This window comes from Lithobates pipiens, unplaced genomic scaffold (assembly GCF_037356315.1).
Source record: "Lithobates pipiens isolate NorthernLeopardFrog02 unplaced genomic scaffold, aLitPip1_a1.2 Scaffold_27, whole genome shotgun sequence".
NCBI classification, from domain to species: Eukaryota; Metazoa; Chordata; class Amphibia; order Anura; family Ranidae; genus Lithobates; species Lithobates pipiens.
In genome coordinates, this window is record NW_027507788.1 from 184,345,314 (window position 1) to 184,368,397 (window position 23,084).

Genomic DNA, 23,084 nt, shown 5'->3' on the forward strand with positions numbered 1-23,084 from the left:
CACTGTCCTCTCTTGATCCTTCCATCTTCAGTGTGGGCAACTGAAGCCTGGACGTATTTTCTTTGGGGATATGGTGCAGCTGGCTACCCAGCATGCACCTCCCGACCTTGCGCCTGTGCAGCGTGAAGAAAGCGAGGCGCACTCAGTGTGGCACAGAGGATGCCCATTGGCTCCTGGGATTGATGACACATATATCCCAGGAGCCAACAGGCGGGAGGATATGACGTACATCACAATGCTTTAGGAAGCCTAAAGGTAATTAAACTTTGGAAAAAAATATTCCAAAACATTGATGGCATAGCGGTAAGCAATGCCTGGGGCCAACGTGAAAAAATAGGGTGGAACTCCGCTTTAAGCAGAAAAATTCTTGGTTGTTAATTTTTCACATTAGAATGCTAGCTGCGACATGATTTTTTCGTGCCACCATTTTGCTTGTAGGGATTGTAGCCACATTAGTGCCCTTGCGACAGAAACAATTAAGTACTGTCTGTGATATTATTATTATTATTATGCAGGATTTATATAGCGCTGAGAGTTTACAGACAGGGCAGACAGCACAATTACAATAATATTTAGTGATACTATTTTAATTTGCACTAACATACAATTTTTTCAGAACAAGTTTTCGGGGTGTGTCAACTTCTTCAAGGTCCAAGCAGTACGAATTAATACTAATACTAATTATAATAATAATAATATAATATAATACTAATTCAAAAACTTTTGGCAGAATGATAAAAAAAAAAAAAACATCTTGAGAGAAAGAAGATGTTTGTGCCACAATCAAAATTGCCTGATCCAACATGCTGTTTTTTCTAGAAAATGATAGCACAATCATATGCACCATTTTGTTTGTTTCGATTGATGGAACATTCGGTTTTCGCCTTGTCTATGGCCGGTCTTAGTGATAGGGATTTGACTCATCATGGAATAGTTGCATTTTCTAGACACATTGCAAGTGAAAAAAAAAAAAAAAGACAATTATTTATTGTATTTTTATTTTTTTTGGGGGGGGGGGGAAATAAACCAATCGTGCTGCAAACCTAAAGCCTCGTGCGCACGGTACAATTGTTGGAAGGGGATTGTCTGTTGATAGACTGATGTCCTAAAATCTTACCGTTCGTACGCTCCTTTTGACAACTGTTGTCCAATTTTCCGCCAACAAATGTTGGATGACAGGCTAGGAGATTTTCGGCAGACAACAGTTTGATGTCAGATTTTCATATGCTCAGTACACAAATCCGTCACACAATAGTCGAAAGTACAAACACGCATGCTCGGAATCAGTGCTCACCAAACAGGAAATTAGCATAAGCGGCCCAAAGGGTGGCACCCAAGAGCAGAAATTCCTCATAGTACGTCACTACGTTCATGTTTGTGGCACGACAATTGTGTACAGTCAGTATGCAAGACAAGATCCTGGCACACGCCCTTAACCACTTCAATACCGGGCACTTAAACACCTTCCTGCCCAAACCAATTTTGAGCTTTCAGCGCTGTCGCACTTTGAATGACAATTGCGCGGTCATGCTACACTGTACCCAAATAAAATTTTTATCATTTTTTCCCCACAAATAGAGCTTTCTTTTGGTGGTATTTGATCACCTCTACGGTTTTTATTTTTTGCGCTACAAATAAAAAAATACCGAAAATTTTGAAAAAAAAAATGTTTTTTTTTGTTTCAGTTTCAAAACTTTGTAAATAAGTACATTTTCTCCTTCACTGATGGGGCTACACTGATGGGCACTGATAAGGCAGCACTGATGGGCACCAATGATGTGGCACCAATGAAATGGCACTGATGAGGTGGCATTGATGGACACTGATATGTGGCACTGATAGGCGGCACTGATGGGCGACATGGATGGGCGACACGGATGGACACTGATAGGTGGCACAAATTGGCACTGATAGCTGGCACGGATTGGCATGGATGGGCGGAAACAGATGGGCATGGATAGGCGGCACAGATGAGCATGGATAGGCGGCACAGATGGGCATGGATAGGCGGCACAGATGGGCATGGGTGGGCACTGATAGGCGGCATAGGTGGGCACTGATAGGCGGCACAGGTGGGCACTCATAGGCGGCACAGGTGGGCACTCATAGGCGGCATTGGTGTTATACTGTACTAATGGATGCCAATCACTGCCAAACAATAATGCATGCCAATCAGTGATGCCCATTGTGGGCACTGATTGGCATCCATTATGGGCACTGATTGGCATCCATTGTGCTGACTGGCATCCCTGGTGGTCTAGGGAGGATTACCTTTTCCCTGGTGGTCTGGTGGCGTCCCTGGTGGTCCAGTGTGGGCATCCTCGGGGGGCTGTGCTGATAATCGATCAGCACAGACCCCCCCTGTCAGAGGAGCAGCCGATCGGCTCTCCTCTACTCGTGTCTGACAGACGCGAGTGAGGAAAAGCCGATCACCGGCTCTTCCCATTTACACTGTGATCAGCCGTGATTGGACACGGTTGATCACGTGGTAAAGAGTCTCCGTCGGAGACTCTTTACCAAGATCGTTGTTGCCGGGAGTCAGACTGACACCCCGCAGCAACGATCGCCGCAATGCACGCCCCCAGGGGCGCGCAGCGGCTCATAATCCTGATCACGTCATATGACGTCCAATCAGGATTATGAAACCACTTTGCCACCGTCAATTTGTAATAGGGCGGGCGGCAAGTGGTTAAGACAAAAATCAGACGCTCGGTTAGCCAACAATCGTACCGTGTGTACGAGGCTTTACATATTGAATGTTGGCCGTTATGGGATTGTGGTGTCATCCTGCTGGCTGTGCAATGTGGCAGGAGTGTGTGTGAATCACAGGAAAGCCCAAACAGAATCACAAATAATTAAATCAGGTAACTCGAAACATATGAATTTCAAAAAATTTTGCTCATATCAAACAAATATGACAAAATGCTTCCAATTGTATGTTTACCACTTCAGCCCCGGAAGATTTGGCTGCTGAATGACCAGAGCATTTTTTGCGATTTGGCACTGCCTCGCTTTAACTGACAATTGCGCGATCGCGTGACACTGCACCCAAACAAAATTGACGTCCTTTTTTTCCCACAAATACAGCTTTCTTTTGGTGGTATTTGATCACCTCTGTGTTTTTTTTTTTTTTGTTTTTTTTGCACTATAAACAAAAAAAGAGCGACAATTTTGAAAAAAAAAAAATAAAGCAATATTTTTAACTTTTTGCTATAAGAAATATCCCCCAAAAATATATAAAAAAACAAATTTCTTTCTCAGTTTAGGCCGATATGTATTCTTGTACATATTTTTGGTAATAAAAATCACAATAAGCATATATTTATTGGTTTGTGCAAAAGCTATAGGGTCTACAAAATAGGGGATAGATTTATAGCATTTTTTTTTTACTAGTAATGGTGGCGATCTGCAAATTTTATATTGTGACTGTAACATTATAGCGGACAAATCAGACAATTTTGACACATTTTTGGAACCATTGGCATTTATACAGCAATCAGTGCTATGAAAATGTACTGATTACTGTAAAATTGTCACTGGCCGTGAAAGGGTTAACACTAGGGGGCGATCGAGGGGTTAACTGTGTTCCCTAGTGTGTGTTCTAACTGAAGGGGGGATGGGACTAGCTAGGGGAAGAGATAGATCGGTGTTCATACTTTGTATGAACACACGATCAGTCTCTTCTCCCATCAGAGAACCCGGACCTCTGTGTTCTGTGTGATCCTGGTTCTCGCGCACCCCTAGTGGCCACGAACAGAAGCAACGTAACATGATGGCAATTCACGCAGCCGAGCCATGTTGCCGCAGTAAAAGTGCAGCGGCTGGTTGGCAAGCGGTTAACAGACCAAAAAGAGCAAATAATAAACATTGATTGTTTATCTTTCATACACTTTCAGCTGTATACACAGGGACAGATTTTCCACTAGGCACAGTAGGCATGTGCCTATAAGGGCCATTCCTAGATGGGTGCCCATCAGTATGAGTTTTTTTTTTACATTTAACCCTTTTGCTGTCAGGTCCGTATGTCATACGAACCTGACAGCGGGGGGGCGGGGGGGGGGGTGGTGTTTCACACACAATACGGGGGCTCTAAAATTGACAGGCAGACTCCTGCCAATCGCTTCCACACACCCCCTGTACCGGCACTCCCTTCTCCCTGCATGTGCCCACGCCATGTATCCTGGGCTCCGCTTCCCCATCTGCGGGCCTGGGACCAACATGGTGGGTGCTGGCGGGTGGAGGGGAGGGGAGGAAGAACAGCGGACACACACATCTGCTCTCCTCCCTTTCTTGTTGGTGACCCGGAAAACTGTGTGTGGGATGTCCCTTCTGGGTCACCCTGTCACTTTTTCAGGATAGCATTGCCGGGAAAGAAGTGCAATCTGCATTGCATTACATTCATTGGAGAACAGGGTCATGGAAGAAAACCTGTCACCTTAAAGTCATCACATAGGGGACATTTTGTCTTCTATGTAATGAAAAAAAAAAAAAAGTTTAGCAAAAAATTTACTTTTTTTTTTGCAAACAAATAAAGTTACACCCATGCACATGAAATCCCTCCCCCAAGAAAATGTTGAGCCCCCCCACCCAATTGATTGATTGAGAGCAATAGCTCTACCACAAGACCTCCTCCATAACACTAAACTGATGGCATATAGGGGGCTTTTGAAGCGTCGCCAATAGAAAATATAGAATACTGAAGATTGTTGCCATTTCATGGGTACGCACAAATTTAAGGTTGGACATGTTGGGTATCTCTTTACTCGGTGCAACCTCGTCTTTTATATTTTACAAAAAAAGAAAAGGGTAGTTTATTGCATCTGTTTGCAGTAAAATTAGTGTGTTTTTTACTGAAATTCTAAGTTTCCTAGACCTTTGTGGTCATTTATGAAGAAGAAACAAGTCAATCTTCTGCCTTGTACACACAGTCAGACTTTGCGATGGAAAATGTGCGATCGGATCGCGTTGTCAGAAAATACGATCGCGTGTGGGCTCCATCGGACTTTTTCCATCAGAATTTCCGACACACAAAGTTTGAGAGTAGGAGCTTACATTTTCCTACAACAAAATCCGATCATTTAAATTCCGATCACGTGTAGACAATTCCAATGGACAAAGTGACCACAGCTATTGGCTACTGGCCCGTTTTTATAGTACGTACGTGTTGTATGTCACCTCGATCGGATTTTCCGACAACTTTGTCCGACCGTGTGTATGCAAGACAAGTTTGGCACAAAATCCATGTGAAAAAATCTGATGGAATTTGTTGTTGGAATGTCCGACCGTGTGTACGTGGCATTACTGTCTTTTTTTCGTGTGTGTGTGTGTGTGTGTGTGTGTGTGTGTGTGTGTGTGTGTGTGTGTGTGTGTGTGTGTGTGTGTGTGTGTGTGTGTGTGTGTGTGTGTGTGTGTGTGTGTGTGTGTGTGTGTGTGTGGGCACTTTAGTAATTCTCTGCCTAAAGGCTCCTGAGACGTAGCTCTGGCCCTATGTATACATTGAGAAGTGTTGTATCCAGCATAGTTAAGTATCAACCTGGAATCAGTCTGGACACCAATGATGACATGATTGTCAATCCCCACTGGGTTACCCGAGTCCTATGGAGCAGCAGAAGGTCAGGGGGGGATAATACCTTTAAACACAACTGTATATACAGCGCCTGGACTCAAGGACACTGCCGCTGCTTTGTATGGTCAGGATTAGTGCAGGCCAGGCATGTCACACTCAGCTGAAACAAGGTGCTGAAATGCATATGATAACATTGTTAGACAGCACATTACAGGGTTGCACTTAAGACTTGCAAATCTGAAGATTATATTACCCTTTATAAGATATAGTATTCGTTTTAAAAGGAACTTCGGGCAGATATAAACGGTATTAATACATCATTAAACATTTTATTTCATGAAAGCAGTGTAAAGTTCCTGAATCTGACATGGTATTAGATTGGGGGAGTGAAATGCAGCACAGGGAGCCAATATGTTTCATTGCCTATAGGAGGAGAGAACAGTGACAGAGAGATGAGCTCATCAGTCTGCTGCCTCTTTGTTCACTGTCCAGTCACTGCCTGCAAGCAGTGTTGCCAACTGTCAAGCCGCGTACACACGGGCGGATTGTATGGCCTACTTAGTCCGTCATACAATCCGACGGACAGTCCGTCATACTTTCGAATGAACGGACTTGACCACACACGGATGCACAAACAGTCCGTCGAAAGCTTGCGCGATGACTTGTACAGCACGTACGACGGGACTAGAAATAGGAAGTCCAATACACAGCAATGCAACCTTCCGCCGTGTAAATCCTTTCTGAGCATGCGCCATTCTTAGCCCGTCGAACTAGCCTACTCACGAGCGGATTGTCCGCTGAAACCAAAGTATGACGGACAGTATTACGGAAATTCCGAAATACTTAGTACGCCAGACTGCGCGCTGAAAAAGTCCGCTGAAGCCCACACACGAGTGGACTGTCCGCTGAAATGTGTTTCGACGGACTAAGTAGGCCATACAATCCGCCCGTGTGTACGCGGCCTTAGTGTTTTTACTGGCAGCCGGTAAAAAACGGGCACTTTTGCCCTGCCAGTAAATGCCAGTGACAGAAAAAGGTTGGCAGCAAAAAATATGGCTGTGACGCTCGGCTCGGCATGCGCAGTACCGGTCTGGAGCCGGCCGAGACCATCTGAGTGCTTGATACAGTGTGTTTGGGTGGCGCCAGCAGGAGGCGGATCTGGTGGAGGCAGTGCCTGAGCATTTTGTGTGATGTCATGGTGCATGTCATGGTGCAAAGCTGAGCTGAGTGGCCGGAACCTCGGGTGCAGGACAGGAGCAAGGCAAGCCAAGTGTAATCTAGTGACCTCCTGTCATTTCGTGACTCCAATACACCCCAGAATATCTAATGTAATCTAGTGACCCCAGTGGACCCCAGTGTGCCCAAGACTCTAGTGCACCTAAGAACATCTAGTGTCATCTAGTGACCCCAGTGCACCCCTGTGCGCCCTGAGACGCTAGTGCAGTCTAGAACATCCAGTGTGATATAGCACCCCAATGCTCCCTTAGACTCCAGTGCACTCAAACATTCCCTGTCATCTAGTAACCCTACCTCTGTGACAACTATGTCTTTGCTCAGTCATCAGGCCTGCTATGCTTTACCTTTAGTAACCTCTGCTGCTTAGCTACCCTCAGGTATGCTTTTTCAGTCAGCTGAACTTTCCTTTTCTCAGTGTATATAGACCTCTCTGTCTGTGACACTCCCTTTACAACATTCAGCCTCCAACTCCAAATATCTTCAACCTCCTGGTAAATTTTTATACCGTAACATGGAGCCATAAAATCAGCCACCCCTGTTCCATTGAAGCTTACCTTGAAGATCCTCAGAGATGACATTGCCATTGTGTCAGCTATATAGTTACATAGTTAGTCAGGTTGAAAAAGACACAAGTCCATCTAATTCAACCATAAAAATAAATAAAAAATAATATCATACAATCACATATACACAATCCTATACCCAGAGTTGATCCAGAGGAAGGCAAAAAACCCCAGCAAAATATGATCTAATTTGCTACAGCATGGGAAAAAATTCCTTTCTGATCCCCCGAGAGGCAATCAGATTTTCACCGGATCAACTTTACCTATAAATATCAGTACCCAGTTATATTATGTACATTTAGGAAATTATCCAGGCTTTTCTTAAAGCAATCTACTGAGCTGGCCACAACCACCTCTGGAGAGAGTCTATTCCACATTTTCACAGCTCTTACTGTGAAGAAACCTTTTCATATTTGGACATTAAATCTCTTTTCCTCTAGCCGTAAATAGTGCCCCCTTGTCCTCTGTGTTGACTGTAAAGTGAATAACTCAACACCAAGTTCACTATATGGACCCCTTATATATTTGTACAAGTTGATCATATCCCCCCTTAATCTTCTCTTATCAAGAGAGAATAAATTCAGTTCCTCTAATCTTTCCTCATAGCTGAGCTCCTCCATGCCTCTTATCAGTTTGCTTGCTCTTCTCTGCAATTTCTCCAGTTCCCCAATATCCTTTTTGTGAACTAGTGCCCAAAACTGAACGGCATATTCCAGATGAGGTCTTACTAATGATTTGTACAGAGGCAAAATTACATCTCTCTCTCTAGAGTCCATACCTCTCCTAATACAAAAAAGGACTTTGCTCACTTTGAAAACCATAGCTTGGCATCGCATGCTATTATTGAGCTTATGATCCACCAAAACCCCCAGATCCTTCTCCACTACGGATCTTCCTAGTATGTATGATACATGTATATTCTTAGCCCGCAAGTGCATAACTTTACATTTATCAACATTAACCACTTGCCGCACGCCATATAGCAGAATGACGGCGGCAAAGTGGTTTCAGTACCCTGACTGGGCGTCATATGACGTCCTCAGGATATTGAGCCAATGCGCACCCCTGGAGCATGCATCACGGCGATTGTTGTTGCGGTGTGTCAGTCTGACACCCCGCAACTACAATCTCGGTAAAGAGTCTCTGACGGAGACTTATTACCACGTGATCAGCCGTGTCCAATCATGGCTGATCACAATGTAAATAGGAAAAGCCATTGATCAGCTTTTCCTCACTCGCGTCTGTCAGACGCGAGTAGAGGAGAGCCGATCGGCTGCTCCTCTGACAGGGTGGGTCTGTGCTCATCAATTATCAGTGCAGCTCACACTGGACCACCAGGGATGCCACCAGACCACCAGGGATGCACAGCACCAGGTATGCCACCCTAGACCACCAGGGATGCCAGTCAGTGCCCACAATGGATGCCAATCAGTTCCCATCACTGATTGGCATGCATTATTCTTTGGCACTGATTTGAATCCATCAGTACAATACATTACACTACAATGCCTCCATTCAGTGCCCATCCGTGCCGCCTATCAGTGCCCATCCGTGCCGCCTATCAGTGCCCATCTGTGCCGCCTATCCATGCCAATCCATGCCACCTATCAGTGCCCATCCGTGCCACCTATCCATGCCCATCCATGCCGCCTATCCATGCCAATCTGTGACACCTATCAGTGCCAATTTGTGCCACCTATTAGTGCCCATCCATGTCACCCATCAGTGTCACCTATCAGTGCAACATATCAGTCCCCATCAATGCCACCTCATCAGTGCCACTTCATTGGTGCCACCTCATCAATGCCCTCAGTGCCGCCTTATCAGTGCCCGTCAGTGCAGCCCCATCAGTGCCCATCAGTGAAGAAGAAAACGTACTTATTTAGAACATTTTGAAACTGAAACAAAAAAAAAATATTTTTTCAAAATTTTCGGTCTTGTTTTATTTGTTTAGCAGAAAATAAAAATCCCATAGGTGATCAAATACCACCAAAAGAAAGCTTTATTTGTGGGAACAAAATGATAAAAATGTAGTTTGGGTACAGTGTTGTATGACCGCGCAATTGTCATTCAAAGTGCGACAGCGCTAAAAGCTGAAAATTGGTTGGGGCAGGAAGGTGTTTAAGTGCCCTGTATTGAAGTAGTTAAACCTTATCGCCCAATTAAACAGTGCATGGAGGTTGACTTGTAAATTGGAGACAACCTGTAAGGACGTTATTCCACTGCATAGCTTAGTGTCATCTGCAAAGACTGAAATGTTACTTTTAATCCCAGACCCTATATCATTTATAAAGATATTAAAAAGTAAGGGTCCCAACACTGAACCTTGGGGTACACCACTGATAACCTTAGACCATTCAGAGTAAGAATCATTAACCACTACTCTCTGTAGCCAGTTTCCTATCCATTTACAAATTGATATTTCCAAACCTGTAGACTTTACCTTACACATGAGCCGTGTGTGTCAAACTGTATTGAAAGCTTTTGCAAAATCCAAGTATACCACGTCCACAGCCACCCCTCTGTCCAAGTATACCTCATCCACAGCCACCCCTCTGTGCAAGTATACCTCGTCCACAGCCACCCCTCTGTCCAAGTATACCTCGTCCACAGCCACCCATCTGTCCAAGTATACCTCGTCCACAGCCACCCCTCTGTCCAAGTATACCTCGTCCACAGCCACCCCTCTGTCCAAGTATACCTTGTCCACAGCCACCCCTCTGTCCAAGGGTTTACTTATCTCCTCATAAAAAGAAATTAGATTTCTTTGACAACTTCTGTCTTTTATGAATCCATGCTGTCTGTTGCTTAAAATATTTTTTTCCAGCAAGAACTCGTCTATTTAGTCTTTTATAAAACTCTCCAGTATCTTCCCAACTATAGAAGTTAAACTAACAGGTTTATAGTTACTTGGTAAAGACTTTGTTCCCTTTTTAAATATAGGCACCACATTGGCCCTTTGCCAATCCAGGGGCACTATTCCAGTCATTAAAGAGTCCCTAAATATTAGATACAATGGCTTTTAAATGACAGAGTTCAATTCTTTTAGGATCCGTGGGTGAATGCCATTTGGTCCAGATGCTTTATCCACATTTATTCTGTCTAAATATTTCTGGACCATATCACTTTTGAGCCATTGTGGATCATTTGAAGCTGTGTCAATACCATCCCCATTATAGACATGAGCTCCCCCATGCTTATTTGTATACAAAGAACTGAAAAAAGTATTTAATAAATTTGCCTTCTCTTTGTCCTCAGTCACCCACTCTAGATCATTTCTTTGACCTTTTTACTATTAATATATTTGAAGAATTTTTGGGGGGTTTGTCCTTCTATATTTTGCAATCTGTTGTTCGTTTTGAATTTTTGCATCCTTGATTTCCTTTTTACATATTCTGTTACATTCTTTTTAACATTTAAATGGTGATAGTGTTCCTTCATTTTTTAAAAATGTTTTAAAGCTCTTTTCTTACTGTTTACAGCCTTTTTAACTTTGGCTGTGAGCCACATAGGTTTTATTTTTAGCCTTTTAAACTTATTGCCCATGGTGATATACCACACTTTGCAGTGAGTTCACATACAGACTTTTTGAAGAATTCCAATTTCTGTTCTGTGTTCATCAATGCCAATATTCCCTCCCAGTCTAAATCTTGGAGAGAAGCTCTCATCCTTGGAAAATTTGCTCTTTTAAATTTAAGTGTTTTTATCTTTCCCGTGTTTTTTTTTTTTTGCTTACAACTGACATCAAATGAAATCATGTTATGGTCACTGCTACCCAAATGTTCATCTATATGAATATTGGTAATAAGCTCTGCATGGTTTGAGATTACCAGGTCCAACAGAGCATCATTCCTAGTTGGGGCCTTAATAAACTGGACCATAAAATTGTCCTGTAATAGGTTTATACATTTTTGCTCTTTAACTGTTCTTGCAGTGCTACAGTATTACTCCAATCACTTTCCAGGTAGTTAAAATCCCCCATAATTATCACAGTCCCAGCCCTTGCAGCCCTTTTCATATGTACAAGGAGCTGTGATTAACTTCGAACTACGCACATCTATATGCAGTTCCACCCATAATGCTTCAGCCACATCACGCTAAATGCACTATTTCATTAGCATTTCCAGGTAACATATAGGCTTCAACAGTAGCCTTATGAATGTATGTTCATTTGTCACTATAGCTCTACTGTAAAGCCTATTTTTATTAAATCTGGTATTTTTAAAAATATTTTTATAGTAATATTACCAAGTTTGTGAGTAACCCTTCTTGTTCCATTCTACCTGTATAGACTTTTTTTTGTTTTCTTTCTTTCCAATAAGAAATGTTCAGTTTTGTCTTGGTGCCATGGAGAACTACAGGCACATGTTCCATGGTGAGTGATAAGAGTGTAGATATACCCCTCACTGGTGCTGAGAATTTTTTTTTTCAAGCAGCTTTAACAATTCTCATTGGATAAAATGGACACATTGGGGGGATTACTAAAGGCAGATAGACTGTGCAGTTTACAAGTCCAGTTCCACTCTGCAAGTGCAGTTGCTCCAAAGCTTAGCAAATGTGGTGAAGCTCTGCTGACTTCCATCATCCAATCGCGTGCAAGCAAAATATGCTGTTTTTGTATTTTCCTTGCATGTGATTGGGTATTCTTTGCAAAGTGAAGCTTCATTTCATTTATTAAGCGCTAGCGCACATTTCCTTACAAGTGTACAGCCCATTTGCCTTTAATAATCAACCCCCTTGTAACTGTGTAGCCACAATGGAACTAGCTGGTAATCATTTATACAAAGTTGATTATTTCACTGACCTCCCTCGCAGTATAACAGTGTTTGACACCATGACCTACAGCAGTTCGATGGGATTCCTGCCTGTAGATGTGCTGGTGGCACGATCCTTCCTGAAGTTTGGATTATCTGATGAAGGGTTAAATGGCCCTGGTGTCAGATAGTACCCACTGCCAAGCCTAAGCCAGGCCTGTTTACAATAACCGTGTGAGGTTTCAGCCTATAAAAGGCAATGTAGACCTGCCGTGTGTGAGCGGGAATGTAAACGTTTGGAAGATTTGTATGTCTACCATATACATTGAGGAACTGAGGAGACCTCGTTGTAAGAAACAAACTTGTCTGGGGCCTTTCGCTCTCCTTGAGTCACTTCTTAAAGAGGAGTTGATTGAAGTGCACCTGTGAACTCGCAGAAGTGGATTTGGGTTAATAATAAATGGGCATATATCAGGAGCCTGCTTTTGTACACATAGGGGTTGCTTTCCTAAAGGCAAATAGACTGTGCACTTTACAAAGAGCAGTTGCACTCTGCAAGTACAGTTGCTTCAGAGCTTAGTAAATGAGGTAATGTTTCACTTTACAAAGAATACCCAATTACGTGCAAGGAAAATTAAAAAACTGAATTTTTGCTTGCACATGATTGGATGATGGAAGTCATAAGAGCTTTTTCTCATTTACTAGGCTCTTGAGAAACTGCACTTGCAGAGTGCACAGTCTATTTGCCTTTAGTAAATCAACCCCATAGTGTTATATTAGGAAAGGCATAACAGATTCTCTTTTATTATAAGTTATGTGTCCTGATAGCTTGGTGACTAACAGATGATCTGTTGTGTGAATCACACAATACAATTTATGACTGAGGCTTGATTTTATCCTATGACAGTTGTTTGGCATTAGTGACCACTGTTGCATCTTTGATTGATGTACGCCATTAAAAATACATTTTTAACCCTTTTTTACAGACAAATGGGTGAATGCTGCCGAAGTGACACAGGAATCAAGCGATCGAACAAGGCTGAATAGTGAGTATTACATATACAGTAGTCATTCTCTGCTATTAATTTGCTGGGTATATCTAAAGCCAATATACACTATATTACCAAAATTGGGATGCCTGCCTTAACACGCACATGAATTTTAATGGCATCCCAGTCTTAGTCCATAGGGTTCAATATTGAGTTGGCTCACCCTTTGCAGCTATAACAGCTTCAACTCTTCTGGGAAGGCTGTCCACAAGGTTTAGGAGTGTGTCTATGAGAAAGTTGACCATTTTTCCAGAAGCGCATTTGTGAGGTCAGACACTAATATTGGATAAGAAGGCCTGGCTCATGGTCTCCACTCTTATTCATCCCAAAGGTGTTCTATCGGGTTGAGGACAGGACTCTGTGTAGGCCAGTAAAGTTCCTCCACCTCAAATTTGCTCATCCATATCTTCATGGACCTTGCTTTGTGCACTGGGCCAAATCATTTGGTGGAGAGGGTATTATGGTGTGGGGTTATTTTTCAGCGATTGGGCTTGGTCCCTTAGTTCCAGTGAAGGGAACTCTTAAGACATCAGCATACCAAGACATTTTGGACAATTTCATTCTCCCAACTTTGTGGGAACAGTTTGGGGATGGCCTCTTCCTGTTCCAACATGATTGTGCACCAGTGCACGAAGCAAGGTCCATAAAGACATGGGTGAGAGAGTTTGGGGTGGAGGAACTTGACTGGTCTGCCTAGTCCTGACCTCAACCTGATAGAACACCTTTGGGATAAATTCGAGTGGAGACTGGTCAATGCCAGGAGCCTGGCAGAAAAGATGGGTGAACTAAAGATACTGTTGTACGAGGAGGATTTGGATTTTGTGGGAATTTCAGAGACCTGGTTCAACAGCTCTCATGATTGGCTGGAAACCATTCAAGGGTTTTCCCTTTATCGCAGGGATTGGCAGGGTAAAAAAGGGGGAGGGAGGTGTAATCCTTATGGGTAGAGCTCCAAAGGGATGAAGCTAAGGGGAAAATAATACTGGGAGTATGCTATGGGCCCCCTAACTTGAGGGAGGAGCAGAGGTGGACCTCCTATCACAATTTGGATTAGCAACAAGGATGGGAAGTGTCATAATGGGGGATTTTAGTTATCCAGACATAGACTGAGTGGAGGGAAACACGCATTTGTCTAAGCCAGTTCCTAAATGTCTTGCAGGACAATTTCATGGGTCAGATAGTAGATGCACCAACTAGAAATAAAGCGTTACTAGATCTACTGATTACCAACAATACAGACCTGATCACGGATGTGGAAATACGGGGCAATTTAGGAAACAGCGATCACAGGTCAATTGGCTTCAGTATAAATCACACAAATAGAAAACATAAGGGGAATACAAAGACACTGAGTTTCAAAAGCGCCAACTTCCCTAAACTACGAACCTTGCTAGAAGGCATAAATTGGGATAAAAATCTTAGCAACAAAGAACACGGAGGAGAGATGGGTTTGCTTTAAGGTCCGTTGGCATGGACCATAGAGTGCAACCTCTCTCCTACTGGGCGCAGCGTGGAGGTGTTAGAGCCTCACCTGCCAGCTGCCAATAGCCAGTGAGGGAAAGTGGGGAATGCATAACCCCGTCCCCTCATATGAGGTATGGGGGTTGCATTGTGTGTGTGGGGGTGGAAAGCAGCAAAATGCACCTTTGTATAGACAAAAAAATTTGCACTGGCCCTGGCAGTAGGTCCCTTGGCAAAAGTTAATTGACTGATCAACTTTTGTTGAACGGAGCGGTGCTTGAATTTCGGTCAGTGGGAATTTTCAATTTGTTAGTTTTTTTTTCTCTCTGATCTTTTAAAATGTCAAATGTGGCACACATGAAGCTGTAAGGAGCACACATTCGGAAACATTGATTTATAAAGAGGTTGTAATGGCAATAATCTCTAGCAGTCCCATGTAATGTGTCGCCAGTCCCCTGAAGCATGTCTACAACGACTCCTTTATTTTAGGGCTGGCTTAGCCCTTCCTCCTCTGGGCTGGCCGCTCAGCTGTCGGCTAATTGGCAGCTCTCTTCTCTTTCCACAGTCACCAGCTGTTCCCAATGATGCTCGTCTGACCTGCCTATTTTAAGCCTTCCAGCTCACTCTTTCCTTTGCCTTCACGTTGGTCACATCACTAGGAACCATCTCCTGCTGTTTGTTTCAAGACTGGGTTGCTGACATCCCTCCTGGCTTATATCCTGCTTGCAGTTGCTCTCCTTGGATCCCTGATGTCTGGACTGGCTGATTACCCGATCTGGTTTATGAACTTTGGACTGGCTGACTACCCGATCTGGCTACTGGACTCTGGCTATGCTTGATCACGCTTTTTTCTATTTACCTTTTTATTTTTATTAATAAACAGGTGTGATTTGATTGTACTTCTGTCTCTGTCTGTTTCATGGTTCCTGAGAGTATGCGAAGGCCATGAATTCAGAAGATACAGTCAATCCACTTGTTGGTAATATTTTTTCCAGATTGGATGAGCAAGATCACTGCATGGATCAGTTTCCCTTGGCATTACAAACGCTCCTGTATCGCACGACTCACCTGGAATCCCCCACGGTGGCTGCTCCGGTACAACCTGAGTCGCAGGCCGTCCCTGCTGCGCCAGTCTCTGTGCAGGCACCCGCCTCGAGTATGACCTCTATAAGAGGTGGTTCTGCTCCGCTTCCCCAGCGATTTGGGGGCTATCAAGTTCAATGCAGAGGGTTTCTCAATCAGGTTGAAATATACTTCGAAATGCTGTCCCAGGCGTTTCCCACGGACAGAAGCAAAGTAGGTTTCGTAATATCTTTACTTTCTGAGAGAGCCTTGGCCTGGGCTAACCCTCTATGGGAGATGCAAAAACCTGTTGTCTTGAGTTACCCTCAGTTTGTGGCCTCCTTTAAAAGGGTTTTTGACGTTCCCTCACGCTCCGCTTCTTCTGCCAAGTGCCTCATGTCCATCAAACAGAGTACGAGAACTGTTGCCGACTACGCTATTGAATTCCGTACTCTGGCAACAGAGGTTGCTTGGAACAATGAGGCCCTCGTGGCTGCTTTTTCTCATGGTCTCTCGGATTCCATCAAGGATGAGATAGCAGCCCGAGATATACCCACTGTGTTGGAGAGCTTGATCTTGTTTGCCATCCTCATTGACTCCAGACTCAGAGAAAGCCTTTCTCTTAAGGAGCGCTTGCGGAAGCCTCCTGTACGTTTGTCTCTGAGCTTTCTAGTCCCACCCATGCCTCCCTCACCTCCCATGCCTCCTGGTACCGATTCGGTCAGTGAAGATGAACCCATGCACCTGGGCTTCACGCGTCTCTCTGCGCATGAGAGAGCCTTTAGGAGGAGGGAGAGATTGTGCCTTTATTGTGGCCAGGCAGGTCACTTTTTGAAGTCTTGTCCTACCCGTCCAGGGAACGCCCGAACCTTGAGGTCCTGTCATGAACAGACCTTAGGTGGCGTTGTTTCGTCCCCAGTTATCCAGAAGAATAAGCCCCTTGTTTTGGCCATCCTTTCTTGGGCTGAGTCGTCCATCGAGATACAGGCGCTAATCGACTCTGGGGCTGCAGGCCTGTTCATTGATGCTGCATTTGTTTTGCAGCACTCAATTCCGCTGCAGCTGCGTGACACTCCACTTGCCATTGAGGCTCTAGACGGGTGAGCGGTGAGTGGTGAACTGAGACCTTGTATAGATTATAGGGGTCTCAATCATGTCACAATTAAGAATGCCTACCCGATTCCATTGATTACAGAATTATTTGACTTCCTCAAGGGAGCAACAGTTTTCAAAAAGCTTGACCTGAGAGGGGCATACAATCTCGTGCGCATTAAGGAGGGCAACAAGTGGAAAACTGCGTTTAATACCAGAACAGGCCATTATGAGTACCTGGTAATGCCTTTTAGCCTTTGTAACGCCCCGGCAGTTTTCCAGGAATTTATTAACGATGTCCCCCTCGATGATATCCTCATATTTTCCAAGTCCCTGGAGAGCCACCACACAGATGTATGTTGTGTACTTCAGAAACAAAGGGAGAACAATCTCTATTGTAAACTGGAGAAGTGCGAGTTCCATCGTGAACAGGTTACATTCCTGGGCTATGTCATTTCCACTGCTGGTTTTTCGATGGACCCAGAGAAACTGTCGGCAGTCCTACAGTGGCCTCGACCCGTGGGTTTACGTCCTCTGCAGCGTTTCCTGGGCTTTGCCAACTACTATCGGAAGTTTATTCGTAACTTCTCGTCTCTGGTCAAGCCTCTGACTGATATGACCAGAAAGGACGGTAACCCACAGAGTTGGTCTCCGGAGCCCAATAAGGCCTTTGAGACTCTCAAGGCTGCCTTTGTTTCTGCTCCTGTGTTGGCACATCTTGATCCTACGCTGCCTTTTATCCTAGAAGTTGATGCTTCTGAGACTGGAGTTGGCGCCCTTCTGTCTCAACGTCCTAACTCTGAGAGCGCTATGCATCCGTCTGGTTATTTTTCCGAGAAATTGTCACCTGCTGAATGCAATTATGAGATTGGTGACAGAGAGCTGTTGTCGATCATTTTAGCCCTGAAAGAATGGAGACATCTCCTTGAAGGAACCACTGTGCCCGTTCTTATTCTTACTGACCATAAGAATCTTACATTCTTTTCTGAGGCTAAGCGACTCTCTCCCAGAAGAGCGTGATGGGCTCTTTTCTTGTCAAGCTTTAATTACATTGTCTCATTCTTACCCGGTACTAAGAATGTAAGGGCTGATGCCTTGTCCCGACAATTTTCCTCCACTTCCAAGTCGGAGTCGGTTCTGGTTCCTATGATTCCTCCTGATCGTATCTTGGCTACGGTTCACACCAGTCTTACTTCTCCTTTGGGTGACAAAATTCTTGCTGCTCAGGTCCATGCTCCTCCTGATAAACCTTTTTTTATAATTCTTTATTTTTGAGATTTTCCAAAATTTACAGACAACTATAATACGTATATAAACCATTTCACATAATAATAAATACAACATCATTTCTTATAAAGGTTGTCTTCCTTTTCCCTCCCTCCCCCCCCCTTCCCTCCCCTCTCTCACTCGATCCTGCTCCATGGGATTCCTTTTAACTAACATTCCACCATCTTCAAATAATTTTCAGTTTTACCAAATAGTACCCAGAGACGCCATTTATTCTGGTACCTCTCCTCCATGTTATCCAGTTTATACATTGACTCTTCAATAATTCGTGTCCTTTCTAGTCTTTCTGCCCACTCCCTCATCGAGGGAGGATCAGATGTTTTCCATTTTAACGGTATCAATGATTTAGCAGCGTTTAATAAACAGGGGATCAAGGAATACCCATATTCCCTCTCTCCTTTTTCTATATCATGAAATAGGCATACCCATGGATCCTTCCTAATCCTTTCCCCTGTTATTTCAAAAATAGTTTCTATTACTTTATCCCAAAATATCTGTATCTTAGGGCACAGCCACCATATATGAGCGAATGAGCCCTCCCCCAAACAGCCTCTCCAACATGACCGGGGGGTCGCACTACATATTTTATTTCCTTGTTGTGGGGTTATGTACCATCTTGTTAAAAGTTTATATGACATCTCTCGTGTTTGTGAGTCTACAGCAACCGAATAGGTTCGTCTAATTATCCTATTTCTATGATAATCATTACTTAAGGGCCCGATTTCGCTTTCCCATTTTTCTAGGTAGGGGGGATAGTTTTGCTCTATTCTTTCTATTAGGATTTTATAAAGTTTTGAGATCCTTTTTTCAAGGCACTGACGGTTCACTAATAGCTTCTCCAGTGGTCTAAATTGTTCCTTACCCCGTAGTGGCTGTGGTAGAGACTGAATGAAATAATATAATTGATAATATCTCCATTTATCTAATGGTTTGTGACCCCATTTCCCTATAATTTCCTCATATGTGCACATCCTATTTCCTTCCATCACCTCCTGTAATTTAATGTTGTCTTTCTTAACCCATCTACTATAATATAAATATTCCTCTTGACCTGGGATAAAAAATTTAGTGTCCAATAGTGGCATTAATGGTGAGTTGTGCTCCCAGTTATGTCTCTTATTTATAGTGTCCCATATCTGAAGTAAGTTTTTTGTCAGTGTGTTTGTGCTATGGCCTAATTCTCTGTGTTTTGCAGGTATCCATACTATTTCCCCTAATTCCCTTCTACTTAACTTAATTTCTAATTCAACCCAATCCTTTCCCTTTTTATTGTGTATCCAATCCGGGATTCGTGAGATTGCTATGGCCTCATAATACTTTTTGAGATCCGGCATTGCCAGCCCTCCCCTATCTTTACTTCTTATCAGGGTATTCAGTGCCACCCTCGCCGCTTTTTTTTTCCATATAAATCTATTAATCAAAGTTTTTAGTTTATTTAAATAGACCTGTGGTAACACTATTGGGATCATTTGGCATGTATAGGTGAAAATTGGTAAGATAAACATTTTAACTACGTTTATTCTACCTGTCCATGATAGAGCTTTATATTGACACCTTTCCAAATGTTGTTTAATTTTATTTAGTATGGGTATATAGTTGGCCTCAAACAGATCACTCATCTCTGCTGTCAACCTTATTCCCAAATAGGCCAGTTCCCTCCCACACCATCTAAAGGGGAATTTAGATTGGAGGATGTTCTGCTCTGTTGTTGGCGTATTTAAATTCAAAATTTCAGATTTAGATATATTAACCTTAAAGTTAGAGACCTTCCCATATTTTGATAATTCTTCCATTATTGCTGATATGGAAGACCCAGGGTTGGAAATATAGAGCAAGAGGTCGTCCGCAAACGCTGCAACCTTGAACTCCCTCTCAGCAGCCCATATCCCATGGATGTTATGATTCATCCTTATGGCCATCAGCAGGGGTTCAAGCGACAATATAAATAATAATGGGGATAACGGGCAACCCTGTCTTGTCCCGTTGAACAACTCAAGGGGGCAGGACAGGGTCCCATTTATTCTTATTTTAGCCTTAGGGTGGGTGTATAGGGCTTCTATCCAGCTCCTCATCCGCTCCCCTAATCCATACCTTTCCAGCACTTCAAACAGGAACCCCCACCCCACTCTGTCAAATGCCTTTTCCGCATCTATTGTCATGAGAACCGTGGGGGCACCCCGTCTTACAGCTTCTTGGCATAACATAATGGTCTTTAGTGTGTTATCCCGCCCTTCTCTTCCTTCGATAAATCCAACCTGATCCTGCAGTATCCACTCTGACACATGTGGTCCTAATCTTTCAGCGATAATTTTTGCAAACAATTTAATGTCTGAGTTTAGTAAGGAAATTGGCCTATAGCTTTCCACTGTCGTTGGGTCCTTTCCCTCTTTCAAGATCAGGACCACATGCGTCAAGAGTGTTTCCTCGCGGAATTTTTCGCCCTTCCCCACTGCATTAAAATAGTCGCATAATTTTGTGACTAGCTGTTTTTGGAATTGCTTGTAATATGAGATCGGGAAACCATCGGGCCCCGGGCAGCCTCCCTTAGCTGTATTTTTGATCGCCCTCTCAACCTCCCCCCTTGATATTGGGGCTTCTAGTGCTTCCATTTCTATTTGCTTAGCCCTGGGGATATCTATCCGATTTAAGTAATCCTTTATTTCCTCCCCTACTCGATTCTCTACCCTATCCTGTTGCCCGATATTATAAAGGCCCTGATAATATGTAAAAAATGTGTTCACAATATCATCTGGCATATTTTGTATGTCCCCCTCAGCATTTCTTATTTTTGGGATAAAAGTTCTATTTTTCTTTTCCTTCACCCTCCTAGCCAACCATTTACCTGATTTATTCCCCCATTGGTACCTTTCTCTTCCCAAAATATGGTAGGCCGTTCTCCTATCCTGCTCCAAGCAATCATCTAGCTCTCGTTTTTTTGTTATTAAATCTTGAGTGTCCTGAAGCCCCCATGGTCTCCTCATCTGTTCCAATCTCTGAATTTCCTCGTATAATAGAGTTTTCCTCCTCTCCCTCTCTCTCTTTTTCCCTGCGCCGATCCCTATTAATACCCCTCTTATAACTGCCTTATGCGCTTCCCATAATACAGGGCTAGAGGTTTCCGGTATGTCATTCAGACTAAAAAATTGTGCAATCTCATGCTCAATCCTGTCTACTGTATCTTTATCCTGTAATAGAGATTCATTCAATCTCCAATTCATCCTCGGTCCATGATCCCTCCCGATCTCCAGCTGGATCAACACCGCTGCATGGTCTGAAACTGTTCTTATCTTTATTTCAGCCTTCTTGAGTGCCCTTAGAAATGAATGTTCCAAAAAAATATAATCTATTCGGGAGAAAGAACCATGGACCGAGGAGAAACATGTATAATCCCTATCTTTTGGATGTAGTGTTCTCCAGGTATCGTATAATTGATATGCAGTTAACGCCCTTAAAAACATTCTCTGTTTATGTTCAGATATCCTAGGGCCCACCCCTGTAGTATCTATTTTAGGGTTCATACTCCAATTGAAATCCCCTGCCAGGATTAATTTCCCTTATTTAAAGTCTTCTATTTTATTCAATACTTTCTTCAGGAATCTACCCGTATTCTTGTTTGGGGCATAAATATTGACAATTGTACATTTAAAATTAAACAGCCTGCCTTTTAGGCACAGGTAACGCCCCTCCTGATCCACTAGTCGCTCTTCTAGGTTAAACCTCGTTGTTCTACTAAACCCTATCGCAACCCCTCTCGAATAGGGGGATGGGGAATCCCCATAAAACCCCACCGGAAAATTAGCCGAATTCAATCTAACCCCAGAAGTGCATGTTATGTGCGTCTCTTGAAGACATGCTATATTTGCGTCCATGTATTGCAATTCGTCATTTATCCTATATCTTTTCCTTTTTGAATTTAAACCCCTTACATTATAAGTGATAACATTAAGGACTACCATACCTCTCTACCCGGGTAATTCCCCCTCTTTCTTTTTTTTTTTTCTTTTCCCTTCCTCTTTTTAAGCGTCTAGTGGATCCAGTGGTACCTGTCCCCACTAGCCCTAAGGGAGGACCGAGTGAGAGCCCCAAAAAGCAACCTAAAACCACCCCCCTCCCTCTCCCTCCCTCCCCCCCTCTCCCCTCCCTACTCCCCCCTTGTCCTATAACGGAACATCTTATGAGACTGGGTAGGACACCCCCCTTCCCGTTAAGCCTATGGCACTGGTGGACCGATATTTGTGTTCGCCGCACCCCCATAGTGTCCCTAGGGCTCACACCCTTATCCGCCCGAAACTCCCCCCGCCTCCCCTCCCCCCCCCCTCCATCTCCCCTCCCCCCGCACTCCTCAGCTCTCAACGCTGCCCATTAACTCAACTCATTTCTAATAATCTTCTTTCGTCTCCAACTACTCGGTCCATCCTGCCATTTCCTCCCCTGGGTGCTATTCCCCTCCCCCCCTGATACATCTTCACAACCCCATTCAATCTGTGGGGCAGGGTGTATACCTAACTGCTCACAAAATTCTGGGAGGTCTTCTGGGAAGCGTAGAACTGCAGATCGTCCCTCTTTCTTCCCTGTGAGGCATGCTGGAAATCCCCATTGATATGGGATGTCCGCCGCTCTCAATAATTCCGTGAGTGGTTTTAAGCATCTCCTTCTTCCTAGTGTCTCCCCCGCTAAGTCAGAGTAAATCTGCAGTTCCATGCCCTCATGGACCACCCCAGACTGTATTCTCACTCTTCTCATTACCTGCATTTTTTCTGCTACATTATGAAATCTCACTATAACGTCTCGAGGTGCTTCTGATCTAACCCCCCAGGGACGTGTCATTCTGTGTATTCTATCAATTTTCAAAGGGGCTGTAACTTCCTTATCCACTAGAGGGTTAAAAATCTGTTGAGCTATCTCTCCAAGGGCGGAACCGCTATGTGTCTCAGGGAGACCTTTTATCCGTATGTTCTTCCTCCTGCTTCTATTTTCTTGATCCTCCAACTTATATCTAATTGTTCTATTTGTC

General features: G+C 43.7%; 1 long non-coding RNA gene across 1 annotated transcript in view; it reads left to right on the top strand.

The window, feature by feature from the left end:
• The window catches only part of LOC143933280 (uncharacterized), a 93,348-nt gene that overhangs the window by 44,828 nt on the left and 25,436 nt on the right, over positions 1 to 23,084 (top strand). Inside the window, exon 2 of the long non-coding RNA XR_013263077.1 lies at positions 13,106 to 13,165. This is a non-coding gene — a long non-coding RNA (uncharacterized LOC143933280). The remainder of the gene's footprint in view (positions 1 to 13,105; positions 13,166 to 23,084) is intronic.